At 39.3% G+C, this 21,004-nt stretch overlaps 1 pseudogene; it reads right to left on the bottom strand.

The window, feature by feature from the left end:
* Positions 1–19,596: 19,596 nt before the first annotated feature.
* On the bottom strand, positions 19,597–20,469 carry LOC107616514 (putative serine/threonine-protein kinase WNK11 pseudogene; annotated as a pseudogene).
* Between the last annotated feature and the right edge of the window lie 535 nt (positions 20,470–21,004).

Here is a 21,004-nt window from a genome sequence, read left to right as displayed (position 1 = left end):
GGTTGATTTATTTGTTTTTCTTTTTTCTTTTTTCTTTTATTTTTTTAGAAAATATCTAAATTATTGTTCATAATAGGTGGATTAAGAAAATGGAAAAATAATTTTTCAATAATTTGGGTTTGCTTAATTGGATTATATGTCTTTTTATTTTATTTTTTGAAAAATGGAAAAACAATTTTTACAAGGCTTGTGTAGTAAGACTCTTGTTGAAAATGTTGTATTTGACTTAATTTGATAAGAAATGGTTTTATCAAATACAATCAAGTCTTCTTATATATCTCTTTCTTTTTTTCAATTAATTTTTATGTTAATAACTAATAAGTTATTGGATTAACTTAAATAAATTTGATTATTAAAATAATTTGATCATGTAGTATCGATTAAAAAAATATATGCACACAAAAAATTAATTATTATATATTTATATATAAATATATATTTTTTAATTTATTTTTAAACGTATATTTTATATTTTAATATATATTCTATATCATATAATTAATTTATTGACTGATTTTTTATATATATATAATATGATTGATAATTAAATTATATTTTTTTAGTTTTTTATTTAATTTTTTAATTCGATAAATTTATCATAAATTTAAATTTTATTTAAGAGTTTGTTAGTGATTAATAAATTATAATATATACAAAGAAAAATTTAAACTCTTAATATTTATTTAACTATATTAATAAAATAATCATTCAAACAATCTAAATTAGTTATAATTAAATTATATTTAAATAGACGGTAATTTCAATTTATATTTTTCTTTGAGTTAAAAATAATAAATTCTTATGCACATGCAACCAAGGAAATTCCATTAGTATTTGTAAGAAGGAAAGTAATAATCTAAAACCAATATATATATAATTATGACATTATCAATAGAGGTTGGATAGCCTAATTTAGTTAGCCTTTTTTCCACACCCATACATCATTACAATTCCAAGCAAACTTCTTATGTTTTTCTAGGTTACTTATAAGTATTAGATATATTTAATAACGAACATATCTTATTCTAAATTAAGATGTATCAACCTTAGCTTTTATTATTACTAAAAACATGTTTTAATATTCTAAACTAAAAAGATAAAACATGATTAAACGGAAACATGGTAGCGCAAGAGAATAGGAAAAGAAAACACCCAAATGAGAGTTTAAGGCATCAGTTTATGGGAGAAAGAGTGATTTTTGACTTACTGAAATTGAGATTAGAAAATTAAGACTTAATATCATATTTGATGTTATTTTAATTTTGAGATACAAAATTTTAATATATGTAATATTTTTAAAAAATAAAAATATAAAAGACTAAGATTTTTAAAGATAAAAATTAAAATTTTATTAATATGTTTTTTTAAATTGTCTTTATTCAAAATTTTATACTCTAAATTCACTTTTTACAATCTCTCATTTATATCCAACACTATTTTTCACAATCTTCTCCTAATTTATTTTGTCTTTCAGACTCTTTTTTTCAATTTTATTCTCTTAATCTCAGTTTCTCTTCTAAATATAGTCTTAGTGAATAGGTGGTCTTAAGATTTCAATTGTTTAACTCAACCTTTTGGTATGAAAGTTATGTATTACGAAAAAAGTGTAATGAAAAATATGCATGTATTTTTGTGAAAATGGCATGGTGGAAGAGATTTTAATCATGTATCATTGGTGCAAGGTGGAGTGAGAGTCCTCATTTCAATATGTCGATTTTGTTTGTTTTTTCATAACTTAGTACATTAAAGACTAATTTATTACGGATCTAAATTTCATTTAATGGTCTATCACTAGTGATTCATCCTGGTATTGGGGTGGCCGAGCTTAGCGATTCCGAGCAAGCAGTCGTCGGAGAGAAAGAGCTATACGTCAGCCTGGAACGAACACCACAGTGAAAATACCTGCAAAAGATACTCCGACGCTCAAGTTAGTGATAATCTCGAGTGAGAGTAATTAAGTAAGTCTGAGAATGGAACCTGAGACCTAACTGAGGATATTAGCTCGGTTTTATAGGAGTTGTTTTTACCCGTTGGTGGATAAGTCCTAGTTTGTAGGTTGGTTATAATATTCAGTTTTGGTGATTAAGTTTGTTTGAGCATGTTTCCTATTTCTTCGAATGTGTGAGGCCGAGCTTATCTGCCTTCGTGCCGAGCTTATCGGGAGCTGACGTGAGGCCGATCTTAGCTGCTCACGTGCCGAGTTTCTTAGGCGGCCGAGGTTTGAGGTAACGTATCATAGCCCCCAAGCTTGCCTTGGTTTGGACAGGACTAAGGCGAGCTTTCGAAAATGATGTCGCAAGCCTCGGTCGCGGAGTTGTTGTCATGTACATTCCTTACATCTGTTTATATAGGCCTTTAAGGTTGCTTAGTTGGAGTTAGTTTCGGGATTCTCCGGGTTTGCCGAAGTTATCCATAAGGATAACGTTTGACTTGTTCGCTGTGGTTCCGAGCTTTACATAGCTCGTACGGATTTTGCGAGTGGTTCGTCCGAACACTAGGGAGGCCGAGCTTAAGCGCTTCCGAGTAAATCGCCAATAAAGGGGAAGAGCTTTACGTCGGCCAATATCAAACACCGCGGCGGGAATACCTGCACAAGATACTCTGACGCTCAAGTCAGTAGTGATTCTCAGTAAATGAGTTTAAAGTAAAGAGTAGAAGATTGAGAGTGATAGAACTTGATCCTAACCGAGGATATTGGCTTGGTTATATAGGAGTTGTTTTTACCCGTTAGTGGATAAGTCCTAGCTTGTAGGTTGGTTATATTATTCTGTTTTGGTGCTATAAACTAGCTGAGCACGTTTCTTATTTTCAATTGGGTGATGCTGTTACTGTCCTGCTCTCGTGCCGAGCTTTTCGGGCGGCTGACGCGGGACCGAGCTTTTTGATTCATGTGCCAAGCTTATCGCGCAACTGAGGATAAGGGTGACGTATCAGCGGGTTATTATTATTTGATTTTATTTTGTGCTGAGGTACACGTTTGTTATGATAGCCGAGGTATACGTTATGTACCATGAGGCATGGATACGGTCCGAGAATCTCACAGAGAATCATTTTGTGACTTCTTTGAAAAAGTCTTTTTAGGGTTCTCAACAAGTAATCGTTCTCTTTTTGAATTTGCTGCACGTGGCCGAGTTATAGCACATGCGGCCGACTTATACGGATGGATCACGAACTGTTCTGTTTTGAATTTGCAAGTGGTCGAGCTAAAGCTTACGTGGCCGACTTATAAGGATAGATTAGACCTAATCCCCGAATTATAGCTTGTATTCGCCGAGTTATAGTGACCAGATCATAGCCTCCAAGCTTGACCTGTTTATTTTTAAGAGAAGCAGGTTGAGCTTTTGAGGTATAACTCGGCAGGATCTAGAAGAGATGCGGTTGTGTTATAATTCGGAAATATGAGGATTAGCCCCCAAGATCAACCTGATAATCTTGAAAATAAAATTGGACAAGTTTGTCATGGAAAAATGGGTTGCTTATTTCAATATATTTTTGAACAAGCTTATAGATGATTGTTTGTTGGAATGGCGCCGACTTATAGGTGTCGGTTTGCTTTGATTGATTCAAACTTATAATCATCAGTTTGTTTGGATTGATTCCGACTTATAGGTGTCGGTTTGTTTGGATTGATTCCAACTTATAGGTGTTGGCTTGTTGTATTGACTCCGACTTATGGTTGCTGATTTGTTAGATTGGTTCCGACTTATAACTGTCGGTTTGTTTTTGTATGCCGACTTTAATATTAGTTTGCCATAATATGTGTAGAGCGTAAACAATAGCTGAACTAAAGGCATAGATAAAAATAAAGAATGATGAAGTTAAAAATAATATACTCTTTATTGAGAATTACCCTCTTCATATAAAAGATATAGGATGAAAGTGCCTCATTAAAAAGCTCTCCAAGCAAAATTTGGTGTAGGAAAAAGTCGTGTGAGTGGAAAAAAGAGTACATCTTCGAGCCATAGTTCTTTGCCTAGTAGTGCTTGAAGGGTATAAGTCTCTTGCCGATTAATTTATTGATTCACAAAGATCCTCCTGGTCATCTTCTTTTGATTGAGTTGGTTTATTGATCCGCCGAGCTTGTCTAAGCTCTTCTATTTCCATCTGGCCCGTGGCCCTTTCTCTGAACTCCTCAAGTGACTTTGGTTTGGTTATTGCAATTGTTTCTCGAAATTTTCCAGGTTGGAGGCCGGTCTTGATTGCATGTAAGTGGACTGCGGGGTCTAAGTCTAGAATCTCCATAGTGGCTTCGGCAAATCGGGTCATGTAGTCTTTTAGACCTTCGTGTTGTCCTTGTTTGATTGTGCCAAGGTAGTCTGATCCGTGAACGTATATCCTTGATGCGGCAAAATAGTCGATAAAAGATCTCGTCAGTTCTTCAAAGGAGGAAATTGAACCTGCAGACAATTTAGAAAACCACAGTAATGCAGCACCATCAAGATAAGTGGGAAAAGCTCGGCAAAGCACGGCTCATTGTTAACGCCGTTAAAGAACATCATGGATTGAAACTTCTTGACATGAGCTCGGGGGTCACCGAACCCCTTGTATGGTTCAAGCGCGGAGGGCAGTGCAAAGTTTTTTGGCATCTGGTACTTTGTAATCTCATCGGAGAAGGGATTGTCGAGGGTAAGCTTCTCCTTTGGCGGAGTGATGTTTAAGGGATCTGTGTTGCCTTGAGCCGAGCTTTTGGAGCTTTCTCCATTGTTCTGCATAGATAGCTCGGCTATTCTCCGCACTTCTGCCTGAAGTTCAGCGATTTGGGCCAGAAGCTCAGCTTGTGTGAGTTGTGGACTTTCTTTGTCAGCCATGTTCGAGGATTGAGAATCCTGCAAAAAAGAGCAAAAGACTAAACAAAGAAAAAAGTGGGGTTAGATGTATTCCGGCCCCACGGTGGGCGCCAAGTGATTCGTCCTGGTACTGGGGTGGCCGAGCTTAGCGACTCCGAGCAAGCAGCCGTCGGAGAGGAAGAGCTATACGTCGGCCTGGAACGAACACCGCGGTGGGAATACCTGCAAAAGATACTCCGAAGATCAAGTTAGTGATAATCTCGAGTGAGAGTAATTAAGTAAGTCTGAGAATGGAACCTGAGACCTAACCAAGGATATTAGCTCGGTTTTATAGGAGTTGTTTTTACCCGTTGGTGGATAAGTCCTAGTTTGTAGGTTGGTTATAATATTCAGTTTTGGTGATTAAGTTTGTTTGAGCACGTTTCCTATTTCTTCGAATGGGTGAGGCCGAGCTTATCTGCCTTCGTGCCGAGCTTATCGGGAGCTGACGTGAGGCCGATCTTAGCTGCTCACGTGCCGAGTTTTTCGGGCGGCCGAGGTTTGAGGTAATGTATCAACTAGTTAATAAAAAGCTACATATACAAAACATAATTTGAACCTTTAATACTTAATAAATTAGGTAGCTACATCCACAAGGCAAAATTTAAACTTCTAATATTTACTTAAATAAATGAGTGAGTTAACACTCAACTAAACCATTTTTTTTTTTTTTCAAAACGTGGATTCAATGGGTATACTTCTGCCAATTCCCACACTTTAAAAAGTGAATGTTGATTAGTGGCCCTTGCTCGTATGAAGAACCCATCAAAATTGGAGAAGCGCCTAGGATTATTATTTATTTAAGGACCAGAATTAGACGATTTCAATTATGATTTTAAAAGTACCATTAATGTTAATGATGATTTTGAACAAAAATAAATGTTAAAGATAATTTTAATTTTCACCTCAACCGTAAAGACCAAATAGTAGTTATCCCTAATATAAATTAGAAAGGGAGGGGGATGAGAGGTGGCTGCCAATTGGCGAAAAAAATTAGGATTAGAGTGATAAAGTTTATATATATAATCGAGTAATCAGCTTGGATTATTTTTGATTGGGTAATTGATTATTCGTACCCGTAAATAACCTTGATATCATCAGGTTTGTTGGCTATGAGGTATAGAAGTAATTAATCTAATCATTCTTCTATAAGTGATCTTAGAGTCACTTTCTCCAACTATATCCGCATCAATGATCTAAGATGGATGCATAGAGTTCTCATCGCCTTAGCATCTTGCATATTAAACTTATTGCTCCTTGTAGTACTTTTAGATTCTTTTCTCAATTCGTTTGATCTAAAATCCAAGTAAAAAGGTTCTATTCTCCCATCATATTTATGTTAAATTCATTTTTTATCAATTCAACGAAGTGTTTGAATAATGATATCCGAGTTGCTTTAAAGATGATGTCGTCAATATAAATTTGAATAAGCGAAAGCTCGTTATTTTGATAAAGAATGAACAAATTTATTCCATGAATGTCTCTCTTAAATCCGTTCTGATATAGGAAGGAACTCAAACGATCATATAAACAAATGAGTGTCTCTCTTAAATTCATTTGATTTTGTAAGCTATACACATGTGTGGATACTTTTTGTCCTTAAATCCAAGTAATTGTTTCACATAGTTCAAAAATTTTGTTTGTTACCTATACTTTTCCTTCACATATACCTCCTTAAATATCAAGCCATTTTAAGAAAACTGACTTAATATTAATTTAATCCCGCTACGTATACACCCTTTTATATTACACACGGTTTTGACAGCAGTATTTTCTAATAACCAAATGTGTATTCTTTTTTGTTTTGTTAATAAAAAAATAATTTAAATTCACAATTAATTAGTAACAACTATATATATGTTTATACTAGTGTTAAGAGTGTTTGGTATATAAATAATATTTTTAATATCAAAAGTTTTCTAACCCTGCCATGACTGTCGCAAAAATTTTCTCAAAATTAATTCATTCTCGTTTATAGTCTTAGATATACTAATGTTGCTTTGTTTCTGACAAACTTTCCATCTTTAAGTTTGTTTTTTATAATCCTAATGATTGTTTTTCTTTTAGGTCTTGAAATTAAATCGTAGATTTGATTTTCTCAAACTGTTCAAGTTATTTTTAGATAGTTTAATCAGGGTTTTTAAGAGTTTTAGATATATGATCTAACTCAATTCTATAGATCAATGCACATTTGTTACTAAAAGAGAATCTGATTGAAACTCCTTCTAATATCTCTCCGAAGAGTAAATTTTTAGACAAAATTTTAAGATCTAACACACCTTCATAGTTTTGGAATATCTTAGATTTTTCTCTTTTTTTCTACTTCATCCTTTTATTTCTCAATGACTTGAGGTGATAATCTTTGGTAACGAATCTTTTCAAGATTCATCAATCTGTTATCCAATAGAGCTACAATAAGTATATAAAAAAATTGTGATTATTAAAGGAGATTTCTAAACTAGATCTAATTTTATCATTATAATAATTTTATGTAAAGATTATTTTATTTTATTTCTACAAGAAAGATCCAAACTAAAAAGAATAAGAAAAGAATTAAGAAATCGAATTTTTCCTTAATTTTTGCTGCATTTTTAAAATAATTAGTAGTAATTAATGCAAAAAATTGAATCAATAAACAATATGTTTGGTGCTTATGAAAAGAGTGATATTTTTTATTTCATTTTTATCTTTTTGTTGGCCAAAGTTTTTTCAATATTATTACACAACGCTTCCAAGTTCCAACTAAGTAGAAGTCTAAAACAAAAACAAAAGAACAAATAGAAGAATATAGGAACTACATATACCAATCATGAGATGGCAAATTTCCAAGTGAAAGTGTAACTCTATCAAGAAGAAACATACACAAACACACGAGACAGTTGACTCCACAAGAGTCTCCGAACAAACTGAGACTGATTGCACGACTACACTTTCATCATTAACCTTAGCTCTACTTCAAGAGCCATATTATTTGCTCCATAGAAAATGAGCAGATTTTAAGCTTTAATATTTTCATTTGTTTTGAGGAGAATAACCCACTATCAGAAAAAAGAAAAATGCTATTCGTCTTTTAAATATTATTTTTTATTCAACCTTTAAATTTAATATTTTATTATTTTAATTTTTTAATTAATTATGTTTCTTATTTTAAAGAAATCACTTTTATTTTATTTAATTTATTATTATATTTATTACCGTAAAATTTGTAACCACTTACAATGTATTAATTTTTTGCAAATCAAATTATAAAATTTGTAATGACTTTTCGTGAATTGATTTTTACAAAATCAGAGAAGTTTTCAAAATAAATTAAACTCACTTTAATTATTTTTTTTTATTTAAAATATTTAAATCTCATGTCAAAAACACATCTAAAATTAAATAAATAACATAAATACATCTAAAATTATGTATTGACACATCTAAATTATTGGCATTGTGGTTCTAAATTGCATATTAGACAGAGAAAAAACTAAACTCAAATACACATCTAAAATTATAAGAATGCACTATAAATATTTTATCAATATCACATCTAAAATTCTTGTAAAAAAACTTATATATGGACATGAAAACTGTTCATACCCTGGCCCAATAATAAAGGCCCAGGATCCAAGCAAAGAAGCCCAACCCAAAGGGTTGGCTCTCCCCCAGTACCAGCCTTCATCCCAAGAAGTCGGTACTGAACACGACCTGCTCCAAAGAAGTCGGATACGAGGGTTAGCTGGCAGATAACACTCATTCGAATGAGTAACTGCCCCTAGAAACTCTCTAACCACTTCATAGAGCCATATCTTAACCTCCCTAAGATATGGGAACGGTTATCCACCTAAAAAGGTGGCACTACTTCAGCGGTGGTTATTGGTTCACCACTATAAATACACTGACACCATTCAGGTATCTCTAAGTTCCAATACTCTCTAACCTGCTCACACTCTTGCTAACTTAGGCATCGGAGTGTCTTTGCAGGTACCACCCCCCATTCTTTCGCACGTACAAGTCGGACGGAGGAACACCGAGTAGCAGATTCACTCGAAAGCCACCTCCTTCATACGTTTGGGCCAACCAACGCCATCCAACCCATTAATCTCCGGTTACCCACCGTAACATTGGCGCCGTTGCCGGGGACCCGAGAGATCAACCAGTGATGGCGGATAGATCCCCTGAAGAGGGTCATGTGGAGACAGATTCTGAACAAGAGAATCTGAACACTGGAAATAATGAGGCAGACCAGACCCTTCACCAGGAAGCCAATGATCAACACAGGGAAGGCACCTCTGGAATCAAAAACCCGAAGGTAAATTCTTCGGAGGGGCGCGAATCAAAAAAAGAAGGACCATCCCACGCAATGGAGCTCATGGGACTAGTCCACAGTCGCCTCGAGCAGCTAGAACAGGAACGGGAACGACAAAAGGAAACCGAAAAGAACCTAAAAGAGGAGATGGAGCGACGAAAAGAGTTAGAAAGAAAACTCTTAAAGTTAGAATCCTCCCTCAAAGGTCAGAACTCCCACGACGGTAGAGAAGATTTGTCCTTAGGGGAGGAAGATCCTTTTAGTGAGGACATAATGAGGGCAAAAGTTCCGAGAAACTTTAGAAGCCCCGATATGGACCTCTACGACGGAACCACTGATCCAAAGCATCATCTGAGCAACTTTAAAAGTCGGATGTATCTGGCTGACGCTTCTGACGCTACGAGATGCAAAGCTTTTCCGACAACCTTGTCAAAAGCAGCGATGAAGTGGTTCGACAGCCTCCCTCCGAGGTCGATTACCAGTTTCGAAGACCTCTCAAGGAAGTTCTTAATGAGGTTCTCCATCCAGAAAGACAAAGTAAAACATGCACTAAGTCTCCTGGGAATAAAACAGGAGGTCGAAGAGTCCTTACGAGCCTATATGGAAAGGTTCAACAAAGCATGTTTGGAGATTCAAGACCTGCCCACCGAGGCAGTCATCATGGGGCTAGTCAATGGTCTTAGAGAAGGTCCCTTCTCACAGTCCATATCAAAAAGACACCCCGCCTCTTTAAGTGATGTACAGGAAAGAGCTGAAAAGTACATCAATATAGAAGAAAATTCTAAGCTAAGAGACCCGAGTTGGCGACCTGGTCACCCTCCCTCAACGAAAGAGAGGGAGAGGGAAGCTAAGAAGAAGGAAGAACTCGGCCTCGATAGGCCAAGAAAATATCACTCTTATACTCCTCTAAAAGTTCCTGTAGTGGATGTATACAGAGAAATTTGCAATACCGAAAGGCTGCCTCCTCCCAGGCCCATTAAAAATAAAAGAGGGGGGAGCCGCGATGATTACTGTGAGTACCATAAGATATATGGGCACTCCACAAACGACTGTTACGACCTTAAAAATGTGATAGAAAAGCTGGCCAGAGAAGGTCAGCTTGACAGATATCTCATAGAAAGGTCGGACAGTCATGGAAAAAGAAAGCTAGATGATGTGGATAGAAGAGACCCACCACCACAAACTCCGGAGAGACATATCCATATGATCTCAGGAGGGTTTGCGGGAGGAGGACTCACAAAATCTTCTCGTAAAAGACATCTCAAGAGAGTTTACCAGGTCGGAGAGGAGTCATCCGACCTCCCTACCATTTCATTCACGAAGGAAGATGGGCAAGGAATAATCCCGGGGCACGATGACCCAGTGGTAATTACTATGATCCTGGCAAATGCCCATCTCCACAGAACACTAGTAGACCAAGGAAGTTCAGCGGACATCCTCTTTAAGCCCGCTTTCGACAAACTGGGATTAGATGAGAAAGAGTTAAGAGCCTACCCCGACACCTTGTACGGATTAGGCGACACACCAATAAAGCCACTAGGATTTTTGCCCCTCCACACCACCTTTGGAAAGGGGGAAAATCAAAGACTCTGAGTATAGACTTTATAGTCATCGACGTGGGGTCAGCCTATAATGCTTTAATTGGCAGAGCTACCCTTAATCGACTCGGAGCGGTGGTATCGACGCCCCACCTCTGTATGAAATTTCCGACCTCAGCGGAGATAGCAACGGTAAGGGGAGATCAGAAGTTGGCAAGAAAATGCTACAATGAAAGCCTAAACCTGAGAGGAAAGAACAAAGAAATCCACACAATAGAGCTCGGTGGAGCAAGGATTAAAGAAGAGCTGCGACCACAGCCCGGGGGAAAAACCAAGGAGATTCAGGTCGGCGAAGAGGAAGGAAAAACCACCCACATAGGAGCCAACCTAGGGGAAACCCTAAGACAAGGGTTGACTAAGCTCCTAAGAGATAACTCCGATCTCTTCGCCTGGAAGGCCTCTGACATGCCTGGGATAGATCCCGAGCTCATGTCCCACAAACTCTCGGTCTACTCAGGGTCCCGACCTGTGCAACAAAGAAGACGCAAACTCGGCCCAGAGCGAGCCCTAGTAGTGGAAGAGCAAGTACAGGCGCTCCTGGAAGCTGGCTTCATCAGAGAAGTCAAATACCCAACATGGCTAGCCAATGTAGTGCTAGTCAAAAAACAAAATGGCAAATGGAGGATGTGCGTCGACTATACCGACTTAAATAAGGCATGTCCCAAGGACCCTTATCCACTACCAAGCATTGACGCCTTAGTAGACTCTAGCTCGGGGTATCAATACTTGTCGTTCATGGACGCCTACTCGGGGTATAACCAAATCCCGATGTACGAGCCAGACCAAGAGAAGACATCATTCATCACACCCAGAGCCAACTTTTGCTACGTGGTCATGCCATTCGGATTAAAAAATGCAGGAGCCACCTACCAGAGGTTGATGAATAAGGTGTTTGCCTCTCACCTAGGAAGCTTAATGGAAGTATACGTCGACGATATGCTGGTAAAGACCAAGAAAGAAGTCGACCTCCTGCCTGACCTTTCACAAGTCTTTGACACCATAAGGTCGCACGGGATGAGACTAAATCCTGCAAAGTGCGCCTTCGCGGTGGAGGCAGGAAAATTTCTGGGATTCATGATAACGCAAAGAGGGATCGAAGCTAATCCCGATAAGTGCAGAGCTATCCTGGAAATGAGAAGTCCGACTTGTTTAAGAGAAGTCCAACAACTTAACGGCCGACTTGCAGCTCTCTCCAGGTTTTTGGCAAGATCAGCACTAAGATCCCTTCCACTGTTCTCCCTATTGAGAAAGGGACACCAGTTTGAATGGACTCCCGAATGCGAGGAGGCATTCCAGGAGTTCAAAAAGTTTTTGAGCCAACCTCCTATTTTGACCCGACCTGTAGCCGGAAAAGACCTCGTCCTATACCTATCCGTGGCAGACAAGGCTGTCTCAGCAGCCTTGATAAGAGAGGACGAGGACGGTCAACACCCAATCTATTTCATCAGTAAAGTTCTACAGGGCCCTGAGCTAAGGTACCACAAATTAGAGAAATTTGCCTACTCCTTAGTGGTAGCCTCACGAAGACTACGGCCTTACTTTCAATCTCACACAATAAGAGTCCGCACGAACCAACCCATGAAGCAAATCCTCCAAAAGACGGATGTTGCAGGAAGAATGGTTCAATGGGCAATAGAACTCTCCGAGTTCGACTTGAAGAATGAAACTCGGACGGCGATTAAAGCCCAGTGCCTCACCGACTTTATTGCAGAATACGCAGGAGATCAAGAGGATAAACCAACTACATGGGAACTCTATGTAGATGGATCCTCCAACAAAACAGGAAGTGGTGCAGACATAATATTGGTAGATGAAAGGGGAACCCAGATAGAGGTTTCCCTCAAGTTCGAATTCCCAGCTTCAAATAATCAGGCAGAGTATGAAGCCTTGATCGCAGGACTGAAGCTGGCAGAAGAAGTCGGTGCTACAAAGGTGATGATATACAGCGACTCCCAAGTGGTAACCTCTCAAATAAGTGGAGAATATCAGGCAAAGGACCCAAACATGAAGAGGTACTTGGAAAAAATTTTGGAGCACCTTGGGCACTTTGCAGAAACCGAGGTGAAACACATAACTCGGGATCTAAACAGCAGAGCAGACGCCCTATCCAAGTTAGCAAGTACCAAGCCAGGAGGAAATAACAGAAGCCTGATTCAAGAGACTCTCCAGGAACCTTCAGTGGTAAAAATAGAAGACAAACAAGAAGTCTTCGAAGTGGTCGGATTAAACCTCGGATGGATGAACCCCTTAGTCGAATACCTGAAATTCGACATCCTCCCCAAAGAGGAAAGGGAGGCCAAGAAAATCCGAAGGGAAGCACAACACAATACCCTGGCAAGAAATATCCTCTACAGAAGAGGGATATCAACGCCATTACTAAAGTGTGTGCCGACCTCCAGAACCACCGAGGTATTAGAGGAAGTACATAGTGGAATCTGCGGAAACCATCTCGGAGCAAGGTCATTAGCCAGGAAAGTGATCCGAGCTGGATTCTATTGGCCAACCTTGCAGAAAGATGCCACAGAGTTTGTGAAAAAATGCCAACCATGTCAAATGCACGCAAATTTCCACTTGGCTCCTCCAGAGGAGCTCATTAGCATCACTTCTCCGTGGCCCTTTGCAAAATGGGGAATGGATTTGTTAGGTCCTTTTCCTCAGGCGCCAGGACAAGTCAGGTACCTAATAGTGGGAATAGATTATTTCACAAAGTGGATAGAAGCAGAACCACTGGCCACTATCACTGCACAAAGAAGTCGGAGGTTCCTCTACAAAAATATCATCACAAGGTATGGGATACCTTATTCCATTACCACAGATAATGGAACCCAGTTCACCAACTCCACCTTTAGAAGCCTAGTAGCCGGCATGAACATCAAACACCAGTTCACCTCGGTGGAACACCCACAAGCCAATGGGCAAGCCGAAGCAGCCAACAAAGTCATACTGGCAGGGCTGAAGAAAAGATTACAAGATGCGAAAGGAGCTTGGGCTGAAGAGCTCCCACAAGTACTATGGGCTTACAGAACAACCCCCCAATCTGCCACTGGAGAAACACCCTTCCGACTAGTTTATGGCGTAGAAGCCATGATCTCAATAGAGGTCAATGAGCAAAGCCCAAGAGTGATTTTCCACGACGAGATCAGGAATATACAGGGGCACAAAGAGGAGCTAGACTTGCTCCCCAAAGTCCGAGAAGAAGCCCAGATAAGAGAAGCAGCGTTGAAGCAAAGGATGACCGCAAGATACAACAAAAAAGTCATTCGAAGGAGTTTCACCCCAGATGACTTGGTCCTAATCAGAAACGATATTGGAGTCAACAAATCGGGGGAAGGAAAGCTCGCTGCTAATTGGAAAGGACCATACAAGATCAACGAGGTCTTAGGAAAAGGCTATTATAGGATAACCGACTTCGACGGCAACGAGTTACCAAGATCATGGCATGCTTGTAATATGAAAAGGTACTACAGCTAAAAGCGAACCCTACTCCCTGATGTACTCTTTTTCCAATTTCATGATTTTTTCCCAAAATCAAAGGGTTTTTTCTGAAAAGGGTTTTTAACGAGGCATCACAGTAGGGGCTAAGGGAAAATAGATTTTTCAAAAGCCCTTAGTAGCAATAAGGTACCTCCTCAATTAATAAAGATCTCTTTCATATATCTCTTTTAAATTCCCTTTCATATATCTCTTTTAAATTCTCTTTCATATATCTCTTTTCACCCCAGATGACTTGGTCCTAATCAGAAACGATATTGGAGTCAACAAATCGGGGGAAGGAAAGCTCGCTGCTAATTGGAAAGGACCATACAAGATCAACGAGGTCTTAGGAAAAGGCTATTATAGGATAACCGACTTCGACGGCAACGAGTTACCAAGATCATGGCATGCTTGTAATATGAAAAGGTACTACAGCTAAAAGCGAACCCTACTCCCTGATGTACTCTTTTCCCAATTTCATGATTTTTTCCCAAAATCAAAGGGTTTTTTCTGAAAAGGGTTTTTAATGAGGCATCACAGTAGGGGCTAAGGGAAAATAGATTTTTCAAAAGCCCTTAGTAGCAATAAGGTACCTCCTCAATTAATAAAGATCTCTTTCATATATCTCTTTTAAATTCCCTTTCTTTTATTCTCTTTCTACGAAACGCGCCGATTTAAGCTCGACAAAACGTGAAAATCCCATGAACCGACCTAGATGGTCGTCAGGATAAAACGACGAGGTACAAGTCGGCGTAAAGAGGCTATGGAAGTCGATCATGATAAACTCGGGAACAGTCCGACTCATAAGTCGGAATGCGAAACCGAGTAAAACTAAAATGAATCGCAAAAGTAGCCTAAGTCACGAAAAACTCAATGAAACGAAATTGAGTACTAGGAATAACAAAAAGAGATAGGAAAAAACTAAGAAAAGATTATAAGGCTGCCCTGAAGATCATAAAGATTCAGAAAGCCCAAAGAAAAGGTTTTTCCAGAAAAGATCAAAAATCAAAAGAACTACGAATAGAAGAGCATGCGCGCACAAGGTAACTCAAAACCCTTATCCAGAAAAGGGGGTATTTATTTAAATTGTTAAAATTAAACCCTTATCAAAAAAGGGTATGATAAAACTATTTTGTTTACGGCCTTAAAAGGCCAAAAATTATTCAAACATCAACAAATAAATATAAAGAGTTTAAAAAGGGGGGTCCACAGGCCGGACCCCCAATAGCCAACAAATTACTTCTTTGCAAGAGGAGTAGAAGGATCACCACCACCAGGACCAGGAGTTGGAGAGAAAGTCGGAGGAGCGATAGAAGAGCTCGGAGCGTCCTTAGAGCGAGGAGGGGACTCTATGATCTTCTGCCCCCGAGTCTTCAAATCAGACTCAGACTCCACCACGGGGACAGGAGGATCCACGATGGCACCATCAATAACAATCTTATCAGGGTCCAAAGGAGAAAGGTCCAAGTCAGGAGCAATGACTCCGACCTGCTCCTTAAAAACTCTCCAAGTCTCATCAGCACCATCCGCAATAGAATCCTCCAACTCGGTATAGGCCTTCTGGGCATTCAGCAAGTCATTCTTTACAGACACAAGATCAGCAAATAAACTGTTGTAGCTGGCTTGCGCTGCCTTCCTCAAATCCACCTCCATGTTGCATTGAGCTTGCAACTTCTTCTCCTTCTCCCGGAGGCTGTCCCTCTCCTCCTTCAGCTTGGCGACTTTCCCCTCCAACTCCCTCTCGTGCTCCTGATATATGCGAAGCTTGCCTTCCAGCTCCTCGACCCTCGAGGTCGTCCCTAAAGAGCTGAGAGGAGTCTTCTCAAATATATCTAAGAGTTTGCCACAAACTCCCGCCGTCTTGAGACTCTCCTCAACCACAGCAGTGAGGTAGTGCCGAACAGAAACATCATCCATGCTCATACGAGCATGGGGATAAATGTTCTTTCGGACGAACGCAAGAGCGTCCGCCTCATCAGAAGCGCCAGACTCTAAGGTCTTACGCTTCCTCTTCTCTGGTTCAGGAGTAGGTCGGACGGAGGGGGGTGGCAGAGAGGGAGCAGAAGAGGAAATCACAATAGGTTGGGAGGGAGTCCCGACGTTCCGATGAGGAGGAGGAGGAGAGACGACCGCCCTAGCATCACCAGACCTGGCACGAGACCTCGCCTTGGCCTCCTGAACTCTTTGGTAAGACTCCTGGGCATTTGTTTTTGCCATCTCTGAAAAAAGCAACAATTGATAGATTAGACAAGTCGGAAGAATTGATCAGACAAGTCGGAGAACCAAATGAAAGCTACCTATTTGTGCCTGGATAAAACTTGGAGACCCCTGGAGAAACTTTTTCGTGTCCAAGTATGGAGACCTCCCCCAAACTTCTTGGAGGAACCCCACAATGGCCGCCTCAACCTCATCCAGGTCGTCAAGACCATATTTTTCACAAGGGGAGGCCTCCAACCAGTATAAAGGAAAGCGGGGGGAAGAATTGTCATCCAGGAAAAAGGGGTGGTGGCCCTCTACAGCTTGCACTTTGAAAAAATAGTTTTTGAAGTCGTGGAAGGATTCGTCAAAAAGGGTGAAAATCCTCCTACCTTGTATGGCTCGGAACGATACCCACTGTTGTTTATTGTTTAGCCCACTAAAGGGTTTTGTCATATGAAAAAGATGGAAAAAAATCTTTAAAGAAATCGGGAACTCTAAAGCCTGGCTGATGAATTGATAAATTTTCAAAAAACCCCAAGAGTTGGGGTGAAGCTGGGTAGGAGCGACTCGGCAATGACGTAAAACAGACATCTCAAAGTCTGAAAAAGGAAGAAAAACACCCAAACGGGTGATCATACACTCATACATAAAGAAAAAATGGGAGGCCGCCTCATTAGCCCTCCCAAAGCAAACCCGGTCTTCTGGACCCGGGGCCACTAACTCATACTTCGGCTCGTCCTCCTCAGAAGAACAAATTCTGTGGCAAGTACGAAGATGGGTGATAAACTCAGAATCGACTGAGGGTTCCTCCCCTAAAACTGTGACATCGACCCAGTGAGAGAGAGCGTCTACAGAAGCCATTTCTTTTTCTAAAAAAGGGGTGACAAAACCTACAAGGGGAAAAGAAAAATCACCAACACGGTCTCTAAAGGAAGGAGGATGCGAAACTAAAGTCTGCAAATCAAATTTATCTACAAAAGCATATTAAAGAACTAACCTTTATCTAGAAATGAGGGTTGGAAGCAAAAGCCTTCGAAAGCACAAGAATGCAGCACGAACGAATGTAAGGGAAATTTGAAAGATCGCAGAAACGAAACAATGAAAGAGAGGGAAAGTATTTATAAGAACGTTAGGGGCATAATGGTAAAATAGGGGCAGTCATTAATAAAGATGCACCGTTACCAAGGCTATTGAATCCCTATGCACACCCCTAACGGACACGATGCTTGATTAGACGTAACTGTCAGAACCAAAAGGTCACGAAAAGTCACGTCGGTTTCAAATCATCACGTCGGTCCCCTTACAAATTGGCTACGATCCCGAGTAGAATACTCGAACCCAAATCTTAAAAAGAAATTGGGCTCGAGTAGGGGCACTGTTCATACCCTGGCCCAATAATAAAGGCCCAGGATCCAAGCAAAGAAGCCCAACCCAAAGGGTTGGCTCTCCCCTAGTACCAGCCTTCATCCCAAGAAGTCGGTACTGAATACGACCTGCTCCAAAGAAGTCGGATACGAGGGTTAGCTGGCAGATAACACTCATTCGAATGAGTAACTGCCCCTAGAAACTCTCTAACCACTTCATAGAGGCATATCTTAACCTCCCTAAGATATGGGAACGGTTATCCACCTAAAAAGGTGGCACTACTTCAGCGGTGGTTATTGGTTCACCACTATAAATACACTGACACCATTCAGGTATCTCTAAGTTCCAATACTCTCTAACCTGCTCACACTCTTGCTAACTTAGGCATCGGAGTGTCTTTGCAGGTACCACCCCCCATTCTTTCGCACGTACAAGTCGGACGGAGGAACACCGAGTAGCAGATTCACTCGAAAGCCACCTCCTTCATATGTTTGGGCCAACCAACGCCATCCAGCCCATTAATCTCCGGTTACCCACCGTAACAAAAACATAATGAACAACGTAAACACATCCAAAATTAGATATTAACACATCCAAATTAAGTTAACATTACAACTTCCAAATTAAACATATGAGTGTAAAAAAAATTATAATCACAAATACATTTAAAAAAAGAAAAAAACAACACAGACATTTCTAATATTATGCATAAATTAAAAAAAATATAACATTTTACTAAACTAAAAAAGGATAACATATCTTCATGAATGAATTCAACCAAAATTTTTTAGACTTGTACAAGTAAAAATACCAAAGACAGAGAAGGAGTGAGACGCGGGGGAGGAGATAAGGGGAGGCGCGCGCGGGAGGAGGGGGTGGTTGCGTGCAGCCGAGGGAAGAGACTAGGGACGGGGAGGCGCGCATCAACGGAGGAGGCGCAGGAGTGTGTGCGCAGCACAGGAGAGGTGCGCGTTGCCAAAGGAGGAGATCGTCGTAGAGGAGGTGCGCGGTGCAGGAGAAGATGAAAGCAGGCACAGATGAGGAGGGGAGGGGCTGCAGCTCTGAATCTTTACGGAAGAAAGGTTTTGCTAGTGAAAATCTGATTTGGAATATTTAAGATTTTATTTGGGATTTATTAAGGTTTATAAGATTTAAATTTAAAATTTTGAATTTTAATTCTAATTAAATTATTTTTGTAGATTTGTATTTATATTTAAAAAAATAATAAATCTATTTTGATGTATTTATTTTATTTTTTAAAAGTAATGTATAAAAAAGGCTGAATGAAGGACTAATTTAAAGAATGTCTAATTGCAATGCAGAAAAAAATATTCCTTGTCATTGGCAAACAAAGATCATGTTTTAAAATAATAAATAAAAAAAATTGCTCTATATTTCAGCCGATACAAGTTTACAACTTCGAAAATTAATAAAAATATTATTTGTATACAAAAATTATTCACTAATTAAAAATATAAATATATATATAATTTAATTATGTATTTTATATTAATAACTGACTATGGTGACTAATTTTAGTATACACACGTACATAATTTGACGTTAAAAAGGGTAGGCCTGTCTAAGAGTAAATTGAGTGATGAAGCTAAAAGAAATTCTAGAATAACCATCCAACTTAAACTGATTTTGGTGAACTCTTGACTTTTCGGATCCAAAACTTTAATGCTATGTCATAATACCACTCATTCCAAAAATTTCAGCTGATAGCAAAAAGTAACACTAATAATTATATCTTTAATACTGTCTAATCCTCCATTGTAATCATTGTACAAATATTCCATTGGCTACTCCTACTTTCCCTTACACGATAAGTTGATAACTAAGAATGAAGGTCATGAAAGAAAGGATCCTGAAGAAGTTGAGCAGCAGAAGGTCTAGCAGAGGGCGGGTGAGCGATGCACTTGTGAATGAACGACTTCAGCTCGGAATTATTAATCTTATTCAGCGATTGCGGCCTCACGCCTGACGTCACCTTCTTGTATATCTTCACAACACTCTCACACTCGCTGTACGGAATCTCTCTCGTCACCATCTCCAACACACACATCCCAAACGAGTATATGTCCACCTTCTCCGTGTACTTCTCCGAATACAACTCCGGCGCCATGAACTCCGGCGTCCCCAGAACCGAATGTGCCGAGTGGCTCCTCCCCACAACCGCCGCCAAGCCCAAGTCACCGATCTTAACCTGACCGGTGTTTCCATTGACAAACACATTACTGCAGTTGAGGTCTCTGTGGATGATGCAGGGATCGTGTGTGTGCAAATAATTCAAACCTTCTAGAATCTGCTTTGACCATTTCTTGACAGCCTTCATGGAGACATTCTTGTGCCTCTTCCTGTACTCCCTCATACTGCCGCTGCTGCACACTTCCGTGATGAAATTCAAAGTATCGCTGACGTCATCCTTCCAGAATGCGAATAGCGAAATGATGTGATCGTTCGAGAAGCCTCTTAGCAACATGATTTCGGAGTGAAGCCTATGAACCATGACAGGGTCATCGTTGAAGTTCTTGAGCCTCACTTGGTTCCAGGCCACTTCTATTCCCTCTTCTTTGTCAAATGCTCTGTACACTCTCTTTACTGAACCTGATCCTAGAAGCTCAGGGTACCTCACGTATCTTCCCGTCGGATCCATCTCAATGAATGTTTCTGACTCTGCGTATGATGGATGAACTTTAGCGCCAGGCATCTACCACCAAAACATTGATTGCAAACATCATCAAAATGAAATCAAATTGAAATAAGATAAAGCATTCTTTCTGGAAATTTCGCTTTAGCTATGTATCAATTTATTGCTATACTTCATGGATAAAAGGCTAGCAAGTCATCATCATTTCATACAAAGATTCTACATTTTAAAAAAAAAAAAAAAAAGTTCAACAAACAAAGTAGAAAATATTACTGTCTAAAGAAACAAAGATACAAAGTATTTAAACAAGATATACTCAAACAAATAAAACATACTCAACTCCTGCATTGTCTCTACATTTTTATTTTCCTTTATTTTTTTTGGTTAAGAAATTAAGACAGAAAAAATGGCGGCATGCATGGTATTTGTGATCTAACATATGAGGCAAATTGATTAGCATAGAAAATTCAATTCAAGTTGTATGCATTTTTTTTGGAGTGTTGGAATATTTTTAAGTATATGAACCCCACACTGATCGTTACCATGAAAATCCAAATGCTTTCTCTGCAGAAAGAATGAAGGTGCCAAGTGAAGA

This window comes from Arachis ipaensis, chromosome B1 (genome assembly GCF_059453495.1).
Source record: "Arachis ipaensis isolate K30076 ecotype BB chromosome B1, ASM5945349v1, whole genome shotgun sequence".
NCBI lineage: Eukaryota > Viridiplantae > Streptophyta > Magnoliopsida > Fabales > Fabaceae > Arachis > Arachis ipaensis.
The sequence above is the reverse complement of the archived record's forward strand: the minus strand, read 5'-3'. Positions and strand labels throughout refer to the sequence as shown.